Source organism: Rissa tridactyla, chromosome 7 (assembly GCF_028500815.1).
Source record: "Rissa tridactyla isolate bRisTri1 chromosome 7, bRisTri1.patW.cur.20221130, whole genome shotgun sequence".
Taxonomy (NCBI): Eukaryota; Metazoa; Chordata; class Aves; order Charadriiformes; family Laridae; genus Rissa; species Rissa tridactyla.
The window spans coordinates 13,379,197-13,401,146 of NC_071472.1; the positions used below are offsets into that span (position 1 = coordinate 13,379,197).

The window sequence follows — 21,950 nt, forward strand, 5'->3', positions numbered from 1 at the left end:
TGCCTTAACTCAGAGTCTGAACAGTCACTTCAGATGTAAAATGTTACTTGTCCCTCCTGCAAAAACATCCATCAGCTCTGTGGACAATTCTAAGGCTCAGGAACGCGTATACTGACCATGCAGCACTGGGCAAGCCAAGATAAAGTAGATAAGAGGTAAATACCAGTTTGTCTTGTCACACACTGACTTTAGGACTTAGAAGCCTATATCCAATTAAAGCAGCCAGGCAATTAACATCAAAACAGTTGAGCCTGGTCTTCATGTAGTGCATGTTAATATGGCTGCTGTAGCTGCAAGGAAGCCTCAGATTTATCTGAGTGGGTTTGCCCCTGCCCCATTATCTCCATCTTGCAGAAACTTTGTTTCCAAACCTTGCTCTGTGTGACTTGTCCATAGGATCGTGGTGGCAGCAATCTTCTGTCTATCTCTGTCTTGTTTCACCTCCAAAGTTTTCCTGTGCATCTACCTGCCAACACCCCACTCATGCTGCCCCCTGAACAGTGAGGAACTGCTGTCACCAGCTTCTTGAGAGATATTGAGCAACAGATTGGCAAAATGCTTTTCGAAAGATTAGAAAATAGCACTAGGCAGAAAAACGGAGGTAAATTTGGACGCAGTGAAAAGTCAGATACTGGGGATTAGATCCCAAATGTCATCATCCTAGGGAGCTTGGGGCAGAATCCGCAGACCCTCAGCCACAGACATCCATCATGCATTAGTCCAGCAATGTCACAGTGTCCTTGCACCCAGCAGCATTTCCCCAGGATACTTTGCATTCATTTAGGAGCTGCAAAACCTTTGGGGATGTAGTGATTCACCAGAGAAGGTGCTTATGCTGCCGTAGGCGAAGCAGTACAAATACACACTCTTGGCTTAGTTCCACCATATCCTTAGAGAAAATAAAAAAGCATTTAACTTTTTTCTTTTTTTTTTCCCTGCTTAGACTAAGCCAAGTTTAACACTTAGCTGGGCTCACCTGTCAGTGACAGCAAGTGTGCCTTCAGCACAGCACCGAGGGCAGAACTGGGAGAAGCAGAAGGGCCCTTCTGTTCCCTCACTGTCAGACCCCAGGGGAACAAGTTTGTTTCTTCAAGCAACATTGAGACTGTTTTGTGATCCCAGCCACACCAAAGTCCTAGCTCAATAACATCCATTTTATATCTTTTAGGTTAAAAAAACCTCAACAAACTTAACAGAAGCATCTAAATTTTGCTACTCTTGATGTGCACCAAGTTTGTCTTCCTTTCTGCCTGGAATAAGAACAAGGCTGCTTTGTACCCTTCTCTGACTTTTATTCAGTGTTTAGGCTGGGAAAGTGGAAACCAGGTGAATGTTTGAACAGCCTTCAGCCTCCACCCTTCCCCAAAATGGTTTGCATTGAACTGGACTTTTAATAGTTTGCTGAAAAAAATTGCATTGTATTGAACCGGTAAAGCTCTTGCTTCCCTACTTCTTTTACAGTCCCTACCTCACAGAATCACTTGGAAGCAAACAGCATCTCCTCCAGGATTTCTTTGGGGTTTTGTGCTTTTTTTTTTTTTGTGGTGGGTTTTTTTTTTCATTTGGCTTTTGTGTGTGTGTTTGGTTTGTTTTTTGTTAATGATGAAATCCTTTACTCTCACCTCCCAGATGAAATTCCCTGAAGCACTTTAGTGTAATCATATCTCAGGGATGATGCCTTGCTTAGAGAAAATGCTGTAAATAGCAAGTGGTCTCCTGAAGGGACAAAGCAAAGGAAGCCACATAGCAACTGCTGTTGTCTGGCAAGTCACAGGGGCACCGTACCTCCTAAACCAGCTCCCAGAGCAATTGTACATCATCGCTAGTCAGGTGCCCTTTCCAGAAGACAACAGATGACTGTTTAAAGAAAAAAAAAAAAAGAGGGAGAAGGAAGGAAAAGGAGAAGAAAACAATGGTCAGAAAGGCCAAAAGTGGCTGTAAAGACACAACCACACACACAGTTGCCCTGGTGGTGTGTAAAGAGAGGCAGGTGTGCTTCAAAGACTGGTCCTTTGATTTCTCAGTCCTGTCCTTGCCCACATACCTGCATTTCCTTACAGCTTGAGAGGGGAAGGCACCCATGTCCTTGAAGGTAGCTAGAGCCATGTCAGCTTGTGCTCAGACAGTGGCTTGGAGCTGTTACGCTTATACACAGGTCCTAGAGTTCAGTTAGTTCCAAATAATTACACTTCAGTTTTAGGAAACCTTACCCGACTTTCCTTGGTGCTCAAAGACTGCAAGGAGAGGAAGGGTCTAGTTCTTGCAGATGCTGGAAGGCAGTTTTATTATCTCCTTTTACAGATACCAGAGCTGAAACACAGGAACTGGAGTGTCTTGTCTGGGAGGACCCCAGGAGATCAGGAACCAGTAGTCAGGTCTCACATGTTACCAGGTTACAACCTTTTCACAGCATTTCCCACTCTGTGCAGCTATGAAAGTTACAATATTTGTTTTATTCACACACTTCAGGGTGAGAAGTCACAAATGTCAGCTTGTGGCTTCTCCAAATGATCTTAACCCAGGTCCACAAAAAACTCAGGAGCGTAAATCAATGTTCTGTGACCTTCTGCAGAGAGGCTATTAACAGATAGAAAGAGAAGAAAGTGCTGCATCCGTTTCATGGCAAGGGGAGTTGGCTTTAATTTTTAAAATACTCTCACAAATGATTGATGAAGCAGTATTTTTGGAGAGGAGAGGAAACTGGCAGTCTTCTGGGGCTAGGTCAAATGGCTTATGATGCCAGTTGTCTACATCAGAGTACTTCTACCAAAATATTTCAGACACTGTGGCCTGGCCAAAATCGTCTCCTCTGGCTGAAGCAAGAATAGCATCTGGAAATAAAATCTGGCTTGAGCAATCAACAAGGCATCAATATCTCTCCCTATTCATCAGGATCTTGAGTCAAAGGCTGTCTTGTCCAACAGTCTTAATACGATCCAGAGCTGCTGTACCATCAGGGCATCACAAACTCCTAGGTGCCCGGGCGGGACAAAGGAAAGCAATGCACGCCAGAGCTGGAGCTGAGAACAGTACCACCATGGGACACAGTGCTGGCCTGTGGGCCATTTCCCATCGTCACCATTTGGAAAGAGAGAAAGCAATGGACTTCAGAGAGGGTCTTTCGCTGTGGCTAGTGGAGAGTTTCGTGATTGCATTAGGAGACCCCGTACCAGCAGCTGGGAGGCAGGAGGGTGTTCATTGCATTTATGTTCTTCCTCTTTCTTTATTAACTACAATTCCTCTGACCTCTGCAGGAGGACATGCAGGAAGAGGAGTATCAGCGATCTAATTACAGTGCCTGATTTTGCTGCTGCTTTTACACATTTATCAAAGGTTTTACCATTGACTTCAGCAGAGTTGAAAAAGAGATCTTGTTTCATCAAGTGGCACCAGATTAAGTTAGCAGGATTCTGTTCCAGGGCATCTGACATGCTTCCAAAATCCAGCCCTGACACTGCCCAGGCCATTGGTAATTTGATTCTGCTGGCGCTGGCGAAAGCCCTGAGCAGCAGCACAGATTGCACCTTAAGATCTGCATACTCAGATGGTAGTCCTACTTCTTTGCGTGTCCGGCTGATTTATTTTCATACATAATGATCAGAAAAGGAAGCCAGCACCCTCAGATATCCCTACCTTATGGTAAATATCAAAATTGAAACTTGATTTCAGTAAGAATCATGAAAAATGGAGCCATTATATTCTGCAGAAGTTGATGGCTGAGGCAGAATGCTTTGTGCCCTGGCATAAATCAGTGATGTTAGCCGGCCTGGCTTCCATTTGAGAGACCTCATCATTTTCACAGATGGCAGCTGGATGACCTCAGCGACAGGAATCAGGGCCTCCCACTTCACATGGAGAAAGCCCTTCAATCTTTAACTAGCCAATCTTTGACTTCATTTTATTTAAAGATTTTAGGCACTGTGTGGTGCTAAAGAGGAACTTGCTGAGCTCCTATTACCTCAGCAGCAGCTGATATGTAATGAATTATTCAAAACTAGCCAGTTCCTTCATTAATTTTAATAAATCAAGTTTTCCACCATGTTCTCGGCAGTGCTGCCAGCTGGGATATGATGAGGTAAGCCCATTAGTTCCTGGGGCCTTTTTCATTTGGTCTAGGTTTACAAACCTGAGGGCTTTTATCGTTAACAAGAGATTAGTAGCAGACAGTGCTAATTTGGAGTAGATCTACAGTGGGCAGAAGTGGCAACGGAACTCCCCCATCTCTCAGGAGGTGGCAAAGCCCTGTCTCTACACGGGGAAGATGTGCAGAAATGGACTCAGCTGCTGCATGCTGACTTCCAGGGCAGAGTGCAACCCTTCAGACAGATGGCCTGGACACACAGCAGCTGAGAGAGGCACTTTCCATCTTTCGTGCAGACTCACAAAATTGTTCCTAGGTCTCTAATATTTCTCCAGAGCAGGCAGATTGTGGTGTTTATGAGCCAATCCCATTTAGTAAGCATCTATGTGGATCAATCTTACATGTAACACGTGCACGCATCGCCATGCTTAATGCATGTGCAAGCAGGATCTCTCAGTACACTGCATACATCCTGTCCAGGCTGTTGAAAAACTTCACAGCACAATAATTGCCACAGCAAACGCAAAGTTGATCTGGTGACTCCTGCAACCTATCTTTCCCTTTTCTGCTCAAACTCAACAACAGAAAATAATTTCTGACACTGAAGCGCTGTTAGCACTTTGCATACCTCTCGTTGAGCAGGCAGGAACACGCTTGTCTGTTCATTTGCTATCAACCTTAAAATTGCTCAGTCTGTTCTTTGCTTCCGCTCTCCTGGCCAAATAAGAATCAATCTCATAATGGAGTCAAAGGCAAAAAGATGCTGTATGTCCCCTATAGAATTTATTTTTACCATATTGTGCTTTGTTGCATAAAGAAGTCAGATTGACCTATTTCCTCCTTTTTCTCCTCTGTAAACTGCAGGTTACTCAGGCCAGGGGATTTCTCCAGCCCGGGTCTTGTAGAGGGTTTAGCGCTTATGGCCCTTATCCTTCCTGTACACAGGACATGCAGTTTTTACTGGAGAGAAGCAGAGCATTCAGCCCAAACCCATTTCTACTGCGGCTGCATCCAGCCCGGACTATTCCTGTCTTCAGACAGCTTAAATTGTCATGAGGATAAGATCAGATATAACATAGCTGCACCTTACAGCACATGCAAGGAAGGCAGAAATCTCTGTAGCTGCTTTTTTATCATATATTTTGGGAGAGGAAAGATGAAATGCTGAAGAGAAGAGAGGCTGGACACCAGCAATGCTGAGCAGGAGTTGTTTACGGCCATGGTGATAAATTCAGTGCACGGGTTAGCCCGTGAGTATCTAACCTGCCAGCATCTGCATGGTGCATACTCTCATGAATGTGCTGCTGGTAAGGCATCCAAGTACAGCAGCTCATCCACAGGTCTGGCACCAAGGCTCAGTCTGATTGATAGATGAAAGACAGACCTTGCTAAAGGAAGGTCATGGTTATAAGAGATTTAATGATTTGATCTTTGGGGATGGAACACGAAAGAATAGCACTTAATTGCGAGAAATAAGAGTGTGGCTCCTCACAGTGTATTAAATAGCAATATCCATATATCTGTGTTTCAAGAAGTGGGACTTCTGCAGTTCCCTGCAACCATTGTACCTGCTGGCTCTTCTAGTCTAGTCTGCCTCACACAGACATAGGGCTGTTTCCCATGCCCTAGCTATTCCCACTAATCATCACAGCCCCCAGAAAATTGTTCTGGAGGTTAAATATCTTCACTATGAAATCATGCACCTTTCTGTAGTCTGCTTTATTCTGGCTTCTGTTCCCAAGCAGCAGAAATGTGCTGCTCTTATGAAATGTATTTTCCAAACTGACCTAAGACTAAGGCCACTCTCATGTCATGTTTTGGTATTCCCCCCAAAAAAAAAATAAAAATCATCATCTCAGATTAATGCTGCAGATCTCCCAAGACAGTTATGGCTGAGCAGCTGACAGAGGTAGCTTTCTACTCACTCTGCATTCACAACACCACTACTGATTGTAGTTCCACTTCATTTTTAGAGTGACGGTAAGCTGTTTTTGAGACCCAACGTATTTCAGCTCCTTTACACCATCGTTAATCCTGAAGCTCTTTAATTCTCCCAGTGTCTTTTTTTCCTTATCCAGTTTGTGTAATTCTTAGCTTGTTTTTATTTACTACTTTCTATTTTCACAGTGTTTATACATATCAGACGCTAGCTTTCACTTTCCCAATAAAGAATAATCCTGGTTTTTTTTTCCAAACCAGTATATTTACTTTCCTCGGCCACAAGATTGTGGCTATTTGAACATTTAGCAAAAAAACCCCATAGACTCCCAATTATTGTTTGTATTTTTTTACTCAAATTTCCTTTATTACCTGGCTCACATTTGTTTTCAGCTCTCTGAAACTGACATTTTTACAGTCGTAATGATGGATAATTGGTTTGCACTGGGCTCTGTTTGCACACAGCAAATACAACTGTGTAGTGATCATTGGTAACTAAGCAACTAGGTATGTTTTTAATTCTACAATCAATTCCTTGTTATCTGTCAAGATTCAGTCTAACACAGCACATGCCCACAAGGGATACAACAATTTTTGGAGTTAAGAACCCATCATCTATATGATTGGGAGTAATAGCAGGATGAGGCCCTTGATTTACCACTTTGACTGCAGTCTCGTACAGGCACGTAGCCTTTTTCTCTTTCAGTGGATGTGAAAGTCTAATGGTCTTGTAGTCGTGATGGTTAAGGTAAGCATTATCCAGAAGAAGCTGCCACAATTTTTTCTGTGCTTTAGGCAGTGACAGCAAACACATTTTTGCCCTTTATCGGTTAAAGCAAATCATTAACATTCAAGGGCTGTCATTTGGGTAGTTTGCCATTCAGAAGTCAGAAGGCCACTTGTGACAAGCTTGAGATGCTCTGCTCCTACATCCTGGAAGGTCTCCTAGCAGTGGTTGCTTCATGAGACATTTGAAAACTCTTGATTTTCTACTCCCTTGTTCCATGTGAACATTTCTTTCTTCTATTTAACCTAGGGAAGTGATACTCAACAAACTCAAGGGCTCTGAAAGCTCCTTATCAGGGAGTAAGTAAGGATGGACATCTCTGGAAAGGAAGGTTAGGTGCAAGCCAGGCATCAGGGCAGGTTACACAACCTTGGACAAGGGGTATAGTCCCACTGACCCAAATGGGAGGAGCAGAGTGAGCCCTGTGACTGTATCTTGGTTCAGCCAGCAGTCCAGCAAACACCAGAGAAAGCCATAGTCCCAACGCAGCTCTGATGTCACCCAAGAAGTAAAGTTGGCCAGGCCAAAATCAGTATACAGACAGCCTAGCTCAGGTAAGGACCGGGGCAAGGACTTAAATGCAGCTCCCAGGCCAATGGGTGCAGGAGCAAGGGTGGAGGTCCCAGATGAGGCTGGTCAAGGTAATTGGATGCTGTCTGACACTCCTCAGTCTAGGCCTGGATCTGCTCTGCTACTCAACTGTTCCCCAGGGATCGCTAATAGACACTTCATATAAAAGAAATAAATATTAGCTTAATACAAAAAGGAAAACATGGCCTATCTGGAGCAGGTTGTAACAACTCTTCCATTGCTGTCCATCTGCAATGAGTGTTATATGGTGCTTAGAAAGAAATCTTTACAAGCTACATCTCCAGACTCTTCTTGCGACTCACCCTTCTTGCTGTTGCTGCTTGCTGAAAAGAGCCATATGGATTTTGTACTGAACGTTGCGTAAATGCTAATGTGTAAGTATATTTAGAGGTGGCATATGGACAATAGTAAATGGGAATGAGTGCTTTTTTAGTTCAGATTACACAAGGAAGTTCTGTAAAGCCAGATGCTGAAGTGGGTTAGTCAGGAAGCTTTGTTCACCTGGAGTCCCAGGTTCAGATCTTGATTGGAGTTATTTCTGCACTTGGCTGTGCTGGCTGACTTTGTCAACAGTACTGTTTGCCAGCAGATGTAGAAAATCCTGAAGGCTTCAGCCGTTTTAAAAAAACCCCACAATATACAGTCTGATCTGGGTGATACTGTGGACCAGTCAGAGACAGAGATCTCTGCCCTTTGGGGTACACGGAGTTATTTGTGTCAATTTAGAAAAGTCATGTCATCTAGTAGCTGACAGAACAGTGTGCTATAGCTACCAGATGAAGGAAATTATTTTATTTTTGAATCCTCGCTGAGCACCAGAAAGTCCTGGGATATGTGGGAGTCTGCGAGCTTCAGTGCCCTCTCTGTTGGTGAGGGTACCGTGATTCATTCTGGTGCAGTGCGTCACAGCTCCTGTTGTGCCTGCCCCGGTCGGGGAGCAGGCGCATTCTCCATGCTCAGGCAACAGGTATTTGAGCTGGGTCTGAAAGCTCTGGACCAAGTCCCATCCGGCATCAGGCGAGCTGATGTCTGCACAGTAACTGGCCGTGTCAAGAAATCTACAAAATTTTTCAGTGTTTGGGGGGATTTACTTGTAGAAACTCAAGCCAAAAAAAAAAAAAAATCCAAGTTGAGCAGAGAGGGAAATTTCTCATGAAATTGTAGGTAGAGCATCCCCTTTGATAATACCGTAATTTTATCTGCTCTGATTAAAAGGTTAATTAGATTTAGAGCATTTATACACAAAGGAAAAACGACAGCATCCTGACAGATTTTTACAGCTTGCGCAGGGGTTGGCTTACGGCAAATCCACTGTGGTCACTTCCGTCACAGCCTGATGTCTCTTGTTTACAGCCTCGCCTGCAACATTAAATAGCAGCCATAAAGCATTTTGCCACTGGTCCTGCCAGCTGATGAGTCCATTTTAAAGCCTGCTCATTGCATTGCGTGCATTTCTCTTTGCATAGGGAAGTAGTTAGTTTTGAATGTCACCCAGTCGTACGAAGGCAAGTGGGAAGATGGATTATGCTGGCAGCGATCCATCCATCTGTTCATCTGCCAACACTAATGTTTAGCTTTTCAGGCTCCCAGTTGTCTTAAATAATGCTGACCTACAGGATCTGGGGTGGGAAAGGTCACGTAGCTCATTTTGTCTTCCATTTCTTAAGTGGTAATTAAACTTTCTGAAGTGTTATAGTTACATGCAAGAATTGTTGATGGGCAGTATTTATGAAGTTGAGGTTAAATCCTTTTCTGAGATGCTGTGTTGCATGAAATTCTTAGCATCACATTGGATGCAGCATCCCCACCGTATCTTCTCAGAATACATCTTAAAAAAGGTGTTTACAAAGGATTCATATCTGTTTCCCATGAGTGACTGGTGTCTGCATAGACAGTATTTCCTCTCTTTAGAATGATAGTGCCAAGTTGTATCTATAGCGTGGTTTGGTCTCTCCTTGCAGCAGAATGTTCAGCGTTGGGTAGGTGTGGATACACTGAGACAACCACAAAGGCTGCAGACTTTCAGTGCAGTGCAGGAGTTAAGTTATTAGAAGAAAGCTGGTTGTTTGCTTGTAGCTCAGCCATGATGCTCTTGGTTCAGCTCTTAGAACAGCCTTGGTGGTATAAATGTGCATGCGAGGGCTCTTATTAGCTACTGTGATCTGTGTCTTATTTTTTCTCAATTACAAAAAAAAATAAAGGTTAACAAGATTGTAGTAACCTTCAGGAGACACATGGAATGTTTTGCAAAATGGCATGAAAGTAATTATACCTAACTTGGATTGCAAGGGAAATACAGAGACCAGAGCTGGTTGACAGCAGACAGCTTCAGATCCTGCAGCAAGTTAGTGGCATAGGAAGGGGGATGGGGTTTCATGACTCAGGATCCAGGGTGGGTCTTCTTCACACTTAAAGTCATGGGGACTATGTGATCTAGCTGATATCTGAGATCCACAGCACAGGGGGAAGGGATCTGGTTTACTGTCCTTCTCCCTCACTCGCTTAGAAAGAGCTGTAGAACTGCTGCATTTATTCTTACTTTTGTTCACCATCTTACATGAGCAATGGCTAACCTGCACTGCAAGAAGATGCAGCTTAGTTGCACAAAGTATCCAGTGCACTTGAGTAAACAAAACCATTTTCTTTCAGCCAGCTCTAAACAAAGGAGCATATCCTGCCATCTCCCCCATCACCTTTCGCTATAGTGTAGGAGCTGGTGGAGCACCAAAAAGAGAGTCCCTCGGCAATATTGTTAAGTTAAAATATATAGGTGTGATTAGGAGCATCCCAAGACCATATGCATTGGTATTAATCAGTCTTAGAATTTGTTACAATGGTGACTTTAAAAACATTGCCAATAAACCACGCATGACATGATGCTGGGATTTGTGCCTAAAGGCATTTACCCTGGTGTCTCCAAGTGGAGGAACCCAGAGCTCCTGCCCAGCCAAACTGGCCACTTCTGTTCAGCCTGAGCTGCTCTGGGCAGTTCACCACCTGCCGTGTCTCTGCAGTCACAGAGTCATTAGTAGAAAAATAATAGCTGCATGCACGGTAGAACAACAGTTCCCCACAGGCGGAGATCCAGTTTCAAGAAGCTATTATGTTCCTATAGCCTTCTCTGTCTCCCAGTGCAGTAAACCAGTTCCTGCTCCTGTCTGGCCCCACCAGTTTGTGGTGATACCTCCTTTCTTCCATCCATAGCACTCACAGCCCCCACATCCTCTCACTTCTAGCTGGGGGAAAGGCAGGACACTGCAGCTGGTTACGTGCTCCCCACCCTGGCCAGCAGCAGGCCAAGCAGAGCAATTAGGCATGCTAATTGCAAGCCACAGCCTTTGCTATAGGGAAGACACCAATAGGAGTCTTCTCCAGCCATCGGTGTGCCTAAAGCTTCTAATGCAGACAGGCAGGCAAAAGGGGCTAGAAAAAAAGATTAAAAATAATTTCCATAGCTAATTGAGATGGAGAGGAGGGGAAGAGGTGCAAATCCAACTTGAAAGAGCAGCCTTTGCCTCTGAGATAGCCAACTGGGAAAAATAACTTACTGGAGCATTCAAGAATATGAAACACAAGCAAATAAATAATGCCGACAGTCTGATCAAAGGGTTGCTAAAGAAGAGAGAGCCTCTGCCGGTGCTGGTCCAGCCTCCATGTGCTTAGGAACCTTGCCCAATAAATTTGATGAACAGCTACATGTAATGTAGGGGAAACTAAGTGAATTTTGCTCTTGGGATCAGTTCCTGATGTAAAGTGCTTTGAGACGCCATAGTCCATTAAAACTACGTTTATCAAAAGATGCAAAAGAGCCGGGCAGGGTAATTTTGTCTCCAGTTCCTGAGTTCACATGGAGGCAAAGGATCTAAACACACAAGTGGATGGAAAAGCTGACACATCAGTTGGATATGATCTACGCCAGGGCATTTACTGGCAAAACTGCCCGTGTAATGATACTGCTCTAGATACTTCTCCCCTGTGGATATCCTTGTTCTGTAATAACAGATCAAAACCAATAACAACTTTCTGGAGTAAGAGTGCCCATCAGGTGATAGAGTAGTACGTGCCTGGAGCAGTACCACTGTTCGGACTAAAAAGTTCCCTAGTAAGTTTGTACGCATATAGGGCAACTCCTAGACATAAAACACAGCAGAAAAGATAAGAGTCATTGTTAGGACAAAAAGCATACTCTGAAATTTACTAATCGTACTAAAATTACCCCCAAAACAAAGCATCTTGCAGTTTGTACATCCTTTGGTGGGCTTAGATAAATAGCATGTGCAGAGGAAGAGGGAGTTCCACTGGGACTTTATCAGTTCTTCATTAATATGTCACCAACGTGAACTAGGAATGTTTTTTCCAGAGAAAGCAAGGCCAAAGAGAGAACTGGTATTTTAGGAGGACGATTCCTGTGCCCCAAATCCCTAGAACACTTGTGCAAGGTGAGAGGGCCCAACTGCAATTGGAGCGCAGCCTGTCCTTGCCAGTCGGTGGTTTTGACTCAGCTAGGATGAAGGGTAAAAGATTACTCTAAACTGCATATTACAGAGTAGGAAGCCCATACCACCACCTTCGGAGAGTGCACAGTGCTGAGCCTCAGGAAAATACAGCAAAAAACTGTGCAACAGCAGCTTTTCCACGCTTGAGACAGCTCTGGAGAGGCAGGGGGTTCCCAGTGGCTATCGTGGCAGCTGAATGAAATTGTCACTTGTGATAAGGCATCCTGAGAGCTGGGGAAAATCCTGGCTCTGTGCCCGCTGGCGCAGGTCCAAGTGATTTCACTGGAGCCAAGATTTTTATTCTGTATGTGCAATGAATTGCAAGGGTGAAGCTGCAAAAATAACGCCTGGTAATGAAATCCGCTTGCAGCAGTGCACCTATGCGCCAGAGCCCTGCTGCGAGCAGGAGTGTTTGCACTGGCTCTGAGGAACACCATGTTGTTCTTGTAAGAGGGAGGATGAGTCGGGAGGTGTGAAGTGCCACTGAATTCATCTAGGATGTCACACAACTGCCCATTTGTAGGCAAACCCACATGTTCCTGGGGGATTTTTTTGACCCACTTTTTTTTTTTTTTTTTTTTTTTTTGGTTAGCTTTCCCTGGATTCCCACTAACCTCAGGGACTATCCATCAATATCACCATAGCAACAAGAATTAATGGGATCCTGCCTATTGACAGTCAGAGACTACATGGCCCTGAGCTGGGTGGTGAGCTATCGCCTTTAGCTTTAAGGAGAAAGGCGAGAGCTCAGGATCTCCGTGGGATCGGTCCTCTCATTCTCTCTCCCCTGCATCTCCCCAGAGAGGTCCTGCATTGCATAGTGTCAATAAGGGACATATTTCTTCTCTCAGTAAGTTATGTGCAGTGTGTGCTGTAGGGAACTGCTGGCAGGAAAAGATGGGGCTGGATTTGCTGCGCAAGTAAGGATGGATGTGCCTCTCATGGGTTTGTTTGCGTGGCGCTGTGGCACTGAGAGACACTTTACATTGCAAATAAGCAACTTATCCTGCAAACCTACAGGGAGTTCAGAGCAAAGCGGGAGGCTTAGAGGCCAGGAAAGGGGAATGGCAGGCTAAACTGCAAGGAGAGATAAAAGACATGTCATATAATTCTGCTAAATGGTGAAGGAAGGGAAATTCTCAGCAGGTGTAAATTAGCATTGACAAGCTATACTGATTTACACCCAGCTCATGGTCTGGCTCACAGTCTAATCAGCTGAAAAGCATCAGCATCTGAAAGGGAGGGAGTTGTTTGGAGAGGCCTGTGGGAGGAGTTGGTGTTTGAGGAGTTGAAAACACGCAAAAAAGAGAAAAAGAAATTTGTCAAGGTAGGTAGGGAAAATCTCATGATGTTCCCCAGGGCTGGCGCAGAGGCAGAGCCTGGCCAGTTGCACCAGTTCCTTGTCAGGACTCTCACTGCCTGGTAGCAGGCAACATGCAGGGCTGGACCTTCTGAGGACAGATCCCTCCACTGAGACAGCTGATGGGTACAGTGCTCCCAGATTTTCTGTGGAAGCATTGCTAAGTATCTCCACCCTCGGAGGGGTGGGAAATGTGAGTGCTCATGGCCATCCATGCCTGGCCAGGACTGCTGACACTACTGCCATCCAGGTTTCCTCATGCCAAATCTGCCTCTGCCAGCAATACGCCAAAGTGCCTGAGGGCTTTGGGATGTAACTGAGCAAGGTGTAGGATGAGATCATCCATCTCCCTCACCCTCTTGAACACCTCCTTCCCTCCCCCAGGCCTCTCTCTGAGCTCACCCATGAGGCGTGCATTGTTGGCTTGGAAGGACTCCGCTCATCCACCTTCCATGGGCTTTGGGGGCTGCTGGACTAAGTCCCAGTGCAAAGTTAATGAACTGAAATCAATAGATTTAGGTTGGGGGATTTTTTTTCCCCACTAGTGAGATGAGAGTCAGGGTTTGGGTTTATATTGCCTTGTTGGAAAGACCAATGCTGTAAGGCACTAGTGCACTCAAAGTCTGAGATTTATGGCTGTGCTGCAAAATACATCTTCCTGGGAAAAGGAAGGGAGCAGAAACTTTTGACGTACGCCTTATTCTTAGAATTAATGCGTGATTTCTTTTCCCTGCCCTATGCATTTGAAGGATAGGGCCAAGACTCTTGGGACAATGTTAGAACAAGAAATTGGGAATCCCTTCAGCAACTGTGATAGATCCAACTTTATAGGACTGATTTTCTGTTGTCTTCCCGGGACAGGCGGAGGCAGTGTCACAGGACATGGAAAAAGCTGTTTTTCTGTGTTCCCCATTGGTCATGTACTGCTAGTCCAGCCATGAGTATTTCCACCTTGAAAAAATCCAGTGCCATGACTCAGGCCCTGCACATCATGAGATTAAATCATGTGTTAAAGGATGATCTTAAAAAAAAGCCTGGGTTTTTTTTTTCCCACTTAGTGTGACTTGGCTTTTTACCTCTTTCTTGACAGAAAGTGAGTGAAAACTGAGTTGAAAAGCCAGTCTTCAGTGCGCCCTGGAAAAAAATATTCAGCTGAGTGCTTAGGTGAGGGCTCTGTTGATCCTCATCACATGCTGGCAAGGGGAAGGGAGTGACCAGCTTTTTCCTGATACCAGCTTGATTTACTTCCCTCCCTCTGTTCTCATGTTCACCTAACCTAACATGCCACCTGATTTTTTTGCACTGCCCTCTCTGCCTTCATAAAACACATACAGAGGATCAAGATGGTTTTAGATGATCTGAGATGTAGTTCCCTACCTCATCAGCTACCTGCTGCAGACACATTCTATCCGTGTCTGCTCTTTCCAAAATTATCTGCCGCTCATCACTGCCGGAGAAAGGCCTCTAGGCTGGCAATACGGGGCTGGCTGGCTCACAAAGGCATGTCTAGCAATCAGCAGAGCATTGGTGGGGTTGTGCTGGGGGTGCACCTCTGTCAGCGGGAAGTCAGAGGAGAACAGTCTGGAGCTTGCGCTGGGAAGTTATAATTGATGTTGGACCCTTTGCTGGGACTGACCTTCAGGTCACAGCCTTGATCTTTTCTGCCCCACCAAGGAATAATAAATTCACTTGTACCTATATTGTGACCATTTTCTGCAGTTAGTGCTGATGTTATATCTATGCAAAGTAGGAATTTGGAGGAGGAATGGAGGTGCCACGCTGTAAAATGGGCTCACATATGGCTTTGTACTTCCCAGATCTCATGGAGGGCTGGATTGGTTTTCCTGGCTCAGGCTTGCCTCCAAGAACTGCGTATGTCTGAGCCAGGGAGCATGGAGCCAGGCATGGAGCAGGGTTGGAGTCTGTGCTCTGCTCATGTCTGTTCCTCATGATGCTAATAGCGCTTGCTGTGTGTGTATGCCCAGACCAAGGTGGGTGGTGGGCAAGATCTGCTCTGCATGACCCAAAGGCATGGGAGTGCTTGGTTCATGGTGTGTACACAGCAGGGGAAACCACCTGCATCCTGAACATCAGCTAACTTGAGCCTAAGCATTGTCTCTGCTTGGTTATAACCCCCATGGGCTCTTTCTTCATCTGTAAGAGGGGAGCAGAATGGCTCATGGTGTTACAGAGAAGTGCAGGATCTATTGATCAGTTGCACCCTGCAGGTTCCTAAGTACTGTGGGTGATCTGTCCCAGGAGAGGACTTTATTGTAAATGGGACTTTCTTCCTCCTGAGAAGGAGTCATCCAGAGGAACTTTGTGTCCAACCAGGGTGTTGACTCATTGAAAGCTTGGCAGATGATGGGTGATGCCATATCCTGGGGCACTTCACAGACAACGCTGCCAAGCAGCTCCAACTGGGAAACATGATGGGGGTGTCACGCTGGTGTCTTCAGGAGTATTTGTTACAGTAACTAACACACTCAGCCTTCCTTTGCTGCAAGGTGAACGCTGATCCTCTCAAGTTCCATTCCCTCTACTGCATTGTCAGCAGGACTGTTGGAGCAGTGTTGTCCAAGAGATCGAGTGGTGCATTGGTGAAACAAAAGGGGGTACTGTTTCCCAAAGCAAGGAATCAAGAGGGAATGCAGGTCACCTTGAAAATATGCTGCCTGAAATCAGTGTGCTGGAATGCCTCCCCTTAGAAGTAGGCTGTAAGTATCGTGTCATCGCAGCCTTTCTGAAGGAGGAACACAAGGAGAAAGCCAGGCAGTGACACAAGAAGGAGAAACTGCTCAGATTTAGAGAGCAGCCAGAAAAATTCTTCAAAGGTGTTGCTGCCAGTTGCACAGATGTGTGGAGCAGTAGGGCTTCTCAAGTGAAACCTTTCATGTCAGTAAAGCAAAGTTCCCCAACAGCTTAAAAATCCCACAGAAAGGGAGGCACGAATGCTTAAGACCTTCAAGTGATTCCATATAATTTTGAGATTAGCTTTTCCACTGCCTTGAGACTATTTAGGAGCCAGTGTGACCAAAACAGAAGTTCACATGGAGTTATGGTGATTCCTACACTCTCCCTGGTGGAACTGTGTGCACCATAGCAGGATGTTCCCATGATGATCAACAGATAATGTGGACAGACTCTTCTCTGGCATATCTGGCTGATACGTGTATACTATTGGGCTGCTCTGATCAGCCCGCCCTGACCATGGGCAAGACCAGTTCTTTTTCTGGAGGCAATGGTAACAGTGGTGATGCTTCAGAAGTGGTACCTGTTAAGAAGCAGCCACAGATGGGCTGTGTAAATTTGTTTTGAATGCAGTGGGATGGAGGAAGAGTTGGGGAAGCAGGGAAAAAAGAAAAAAAAAAAGAAAAGAGTGAGGAAAAGAGATGTGAAAGGAGGAAAATGGTTAGAAAATATAATGTGACAAGGCAAACAGCTCATTGTACAGCAGAAATTTGATGTCATTGCCTATGCTCTCAGCAAACCCCCAGACCCTGGGCTGCACTGGATCTTCAGAGGCTCAAGAGAAACTTTGTTCCCCATGACAAGCTGTCTCAGAGTTGTCATGGTCCATGCTTATGATTAAGCAGAGAACACAAGGACTATAAATACAGTGAGCAGACTATAGAGGTTATGGTTTTCTCTATATTACCTAGTTTTGAAGCCAAGGTGGCAGTTATTCCTCTTGCTAGCAAACCTGATTTGTGCCATGGAGCAGACAATGAAAGCAGTGATAATACTGTAAACTTAAGGAAAGTTACGCCTAGCTGTTTACCCTAAGAAGGAAAAGAAGCCCAGGAAATTGGACTGGTTTAGGTAACTGCCGGGTCCATATCTCTCCTGCTGCAATTAACAGACGCTATATAAGCCCTGTTCCTGTTTCAGCTGCTACAATGGACAAAAACTCCAAGAAATATAACTGCAGTCACCTAATCATCCCACTGCGTCAACCAGTTCCTGCAGCACAGCTCTAGTTAAGTGAACAGCTAAGAAAGCAAATACAGCCAAGGCACCTTTATTTTTCTTGTTAACCTTTAACTTGAAAAAATAGACGTATCTGGCATTCTTTCCCTTGAGGTTGCTGTTGTTCTGCTAAGCAGCTGAAGTGATGTGCGTGACATGGCAATAGACAGATCATGCTGTGTCTGTGAGGTTCGCTGTATCAGATAGCAAAAAACTCACAGCAGTATCATAGCTTGCTAAAATCCTTTGTATAGCTCTTTGAAATGTGCCTTTTGCATCCCTCTAGCTGGTTGGATCTCTGAAATAAAAGGGAAAGTGTACTCCAGAATAAACCAACCTCTGTTCAGTGGTGCAATTTGCAAAACCCAATGCAGATATTAGAGTAAGACCTAAAGGTTAGTTGAATCTCTTATTTCAAGATGTATTAAGGTGGCTCCGGTTACTTCCCTCCCCTAGAAACAGGAGTTTGGTGTGGTGGCCATGACTCAGAAGTTAATTTGTTTGTGACTGAGATGTTGTAAATGCGGAGAGTGGAAAATGTGCCAGACTCACCTGATGCCTCTGATGAAGGCAGGAGAGGCCAGACAATAGCAAGCTGCTCTCCACCATCTCATGGAAAAAGCTTCCCTGTTTGACAAGTCTATCGAGCAAATCTTGCTGCAGTGAACTCTGCGAAGCAGCACTGGAGAACCTACTCAGCCCTGCCAGATTTGGTGGCCTCTTTTCCTGAGGCCTTGTGGGCCCTGTCCTGATGTCCCTGTAGTCCTTGGACATGACTGGTCCTCTCCACACTGCTTTTCACCAGCACTGAACAATTTATCCTGTGTTTGCCTGATTCATCCTCCTGACACTTCGTCTGGTGCTTTTCTGGGAAGGTCAGCCAGGCAGAACGGTTCTTACGCGTATGGGAAGAAATAATTTATCCTTCAAGCTTTAATCCTTGAGAAATAAGTTCTTTGGGGGGATTTTGCAGGAAAATGAAGGTTAGTGGCAAGTCTCCAAGCAGGCACTTATCAGAGTAGTGGAGGAGAAGCTGATTAAACAGAATCACATGGTAGAAAATAAGCTGAGCACACGATGCCTTTAGTCTTATGCTCACTGGAGGTGTGAGTCTCCTAACCACCAGGAACTTTTCAGTCCCTGAGACGGGGAACAGGCAAATGTTGCATAGACAATATGATCAAAAGAGCAATGATGTGCCATTCCCACAGCGGCAGCCAACGCTGAGCTCCTTTTTGCTATTTGGCCTGGACTAGGTCAGCATTGGCCTGGAGGAGGGCTGGACTAGAATAAAGCCCTAGCTTTGGGAAAGTGTGTACAGGACTGCCTGGAAGTACCCAGGTGGGTCAACAAAGGAGTGCAGCAGCAACCCACAGTGCTTACATATGCCAGGGAGCAACAAAGAACTGTCAAGTTGCTGCTTGATTTAACTGGAAGAGAACACAGGGTGCGTTAGGACTGCTGTGTACCTTTAGGAGAGGGTGAGTTAGGACCCTGAGTTGGGGCACCATGTGAGAGATCAGCATTTACTTCACTCCGTTGCTTCATGCTTCTGTGGCATTTGCTAGTTTCCATACCTGGGATCACCTGCTGTAGCTACAGACTGTAGTTGTAGCTCTGAGGTGGTGGGATGACAAACTCTTTCATGTTGCTGTATTTCCCAGTGTTTCTTCGATGGTGACCCTGTAAGACTGCAGCTAAATATTCTGTATGTACAGTGAGCCTGCAAGGATCATCTTTAGCACATCAACCATAAGTATATTAACTTAGATGGGATTTTTTTCTGTCTCCACCTCGTGCTCTCATCCAGCAGAGTGCCTAGAACATGCTTGTGGTCATGTTACTTTAAAGTTGAGTGTGTAGACACATGCTTTATGTTACAGCAGTGTCACTGACCTGACAAACACGGGCACCCGAGCTGAAACCGTGATGCTGTTCCTGTGTGCCATGAGGAATGGTGCACAACAGGGGAAGGAGGGAGAAGGGCTTAGTGTTTTCTGATTACAGGCCAGGTCAGAATTATCTGGTGTTTTAGAGAGACCTCTGCTTTATTCCTGCTCTAGGCATCCCTGGGGAGAATGCAGGCAGTGCCTCAGCACAGCTGGTCCCCCTTCACAGATCGTGACTGGGGCAGCAGTTGGCCTCGGTGATGAGTGGAATTAAGCTTAGCTACCTGACATGCTGTGCACAGCCCTCAGAGTGGTGACGTGGGGGGAACAGGCAAGATTAGAAGAGTTCAGTAGGAAAGAGATGGTCCTTTCAAGGATGGAGTGACAGGGAAGAAAGGTGCTCCTCTCCAAGCTGGCTGTTTTGAGATCTCCACAGCTGCCTTGAAGGCATGAGGCAAACCAGAGCACACCGATATCGGAGGCTCCTTCTCACTCCAGCCAGGGCACTGAACCCCCTTGTACACCCACCTGTGAGCTACATCCACATGCACCTTTGCTCTGAGCTCTCCTGAAAGTATCAAAGAGTTCAGACACAGTTCCCGTGTCTGAAGTGTTTTCTTAAAGCAAAAAGTCACTTTTTAGAGAAAGAAAGCTCAGCTCTGTTGGGTGACAAAGATTAAAATAAACTATTTGGAAACAAGATTTCCCTCTTCCTCCACTGAATCCAGTAATTTTTGGTGCCTGCCTACATGTCAGCAAACTCTGCACAGCCTCCTCTGGAAATTCTGTCTCCTGCAGTCTCTCACTGCTGGCTGTGGCTGTTCTCTCTCTTCTCTTCGTCCTCCACTCTGCAAACCTGCCTCTGCCTGCCCCTCTCTGTCCTTCGCTCTCTGCCTGCCCCTCTCTGCCCACAAGAGGTTTCTCCCAGCTGCTCCTTCCCTGAAAGCAACTTTTGATGCCCCACGCGCATCTTCTGGAAAATCCTGCCCTGGCACGTCCCTGCTGCCTGTCAGTGCTCGTGAGCATGGGCACCTTCCACACCCGCTGGGGAAATGGGCCTCTGCTCTCCCTGCAGGGCAAGGGGGTACCCTCTCCTGCTGCCTGGCCTGCTCTCACTGTAGCTGTCCTGCAGCCCAAAGAGGGGTCAGTGCTACGGGCCCCAGCAGTGAACTTCCACCTGAAGAGAGACCATGAGGACACAAGTCAATTGTATTTTCAATGCTGCCCCGTCTGTTGGTGAAGGGAGCAGCCACAGACAGATCCCACCCCATCATTTCTGTGCCTCTGCTACCTTGCTCCTCTCTTGACTGCTTCTCCCCTTGCCTGTGCACTTTATTCTCCGGCTCCCTTGCTCCCACACGTACACACGCAGAGCTTGCCAAGCAAGCATGTAGCCCAGGAACCTGCCTCACATGGGCCTTGGTTTCTCTTCAGGCTTTACTGTATATAATTCCTTGCCTTGGGCAAGGACTGCTTTATTCTCAGCTCTCACAACAGCAAGGGTTGTTTGCTCTTTCTACTTGGTATGAAAGCAGAGTGCAGAAAGTACACAGTGGCTTTTATTCCCGTGGCTGTGAAATGATCACAGACCAACCAGACAGGCCATGGCATCCCTCATTAACAGCACTTTCTCACAGGAGCCCTTCAGCACTCACAGGAGCCCTGTTCCCTGCTCAGTGACTGGCTCTCACATCATCTCATTCTCTCTTTCTTGACAGATCATGTTATAACCTATGATCACAGAAAGTCCTGATCCTCACGTTTCTCTGCTGTCACCTGTGGGCTCCTCCAGAGCCGTGAAGAAAGGGAAACTCCAGCCCCACCATGAGAAGACTGGGTGAGAAGTGCCTGTGACATCTTGGGGAACAGCCACACCTTGAGAGCTAGTTCTAATTTTTACTTTTAGCAATTGTGAAGGAGGAAATAATGTTCTCCATTCAGTGGTGATCCACAGGAGCAGCTCTGCCTTCCCTCTCTGGGATTAGATTAGAGATGGTTTCATTAATGTGGGGAAAGTATGCTAATTTGAACCACTCTAGGCAAGGGGTGAATCAAGCTACCAGCGAGTTACCAAGATTGGCTTCCAGGCAATACACTGCCTCAGACTTCTCCTCAGGTGGAAGATGTCTGTTGGTGCCTCACACGATTAGATGCCTGAGGTGTCTTATCCTTCAGGGAGTAACAAGCCTCTTCATTCCCCTCCTGGTCAAGGTGGCTGTGCTGCCTGAATGATTGGCAGCGTGTGGAGAACCCAGCTGCACTGCAAAGCAAACAGTCTGGGCTGTAACTTACATGGTCCTGTCTTGCTTTACCAAGACCTCTTCCTGCGTGTTTAACCTAGTTGGTTCTTGCCTGGCTTATTATTACAGACCAATGCCCCACCATCCCAGCTCTATGTTGCCCTTACGAATCTCAGGCTAACCCCATATCCCCTGCCCAATCTTGTTCTCCTTAAATATGGCACTCACTCATTCCCTTTGCCTCTGGTTGCCAAGGGAGGGAGTGGGCAGGTCTGTAGCAGACACTGATGTCTTGCGTGACTGCTGTCAAGTCCATGAGGCCTAAATCCTTAAGAGAAATTTGGAGTCACTCCATTCAATGTAAGGAGGCTCTTTCCGCTTCCAAGGATGACTTTGACACTTAGGCTACATCCTGCTGGCCCAAACTGAAGTTTTGGGATTTAATTCTCCACATTGCTTTGAACATGTGATTTAGTCACTTAAGTTCCCTGGGCCTTACAATGCTGAATAAAGATCATAGGAACAGCCTTGGAAACCACACCTTCTCTTTCTGGGCCTCCGATGAGCTGTTTTTTGGGGTGATCATTTTGGGCCTGTTG

General features: G+C 45.8%; 1 protein-coding gene across 1 annotated transcript in view; it reads left to right on the top strand.

Annotated features, from left to right (window-relative positions):
* The window catches only part of LOC128913179 (uncharacterized), a 48,847-nt gene that overhangs the window by 12,451 nt on the left and 14,446 nt on the right, over positions 1-21,950 (top strand). Inside the window, exon 2 of the mRNA XM_054210302.1 lies at positions 20,830-20,948. The gene's annotated coding sequence lies outside the window, so the exon portion shown is untranslated. The remainder of the gene's footprint in view (positions 1-20,829; positions 20,949-21,950) is intronic.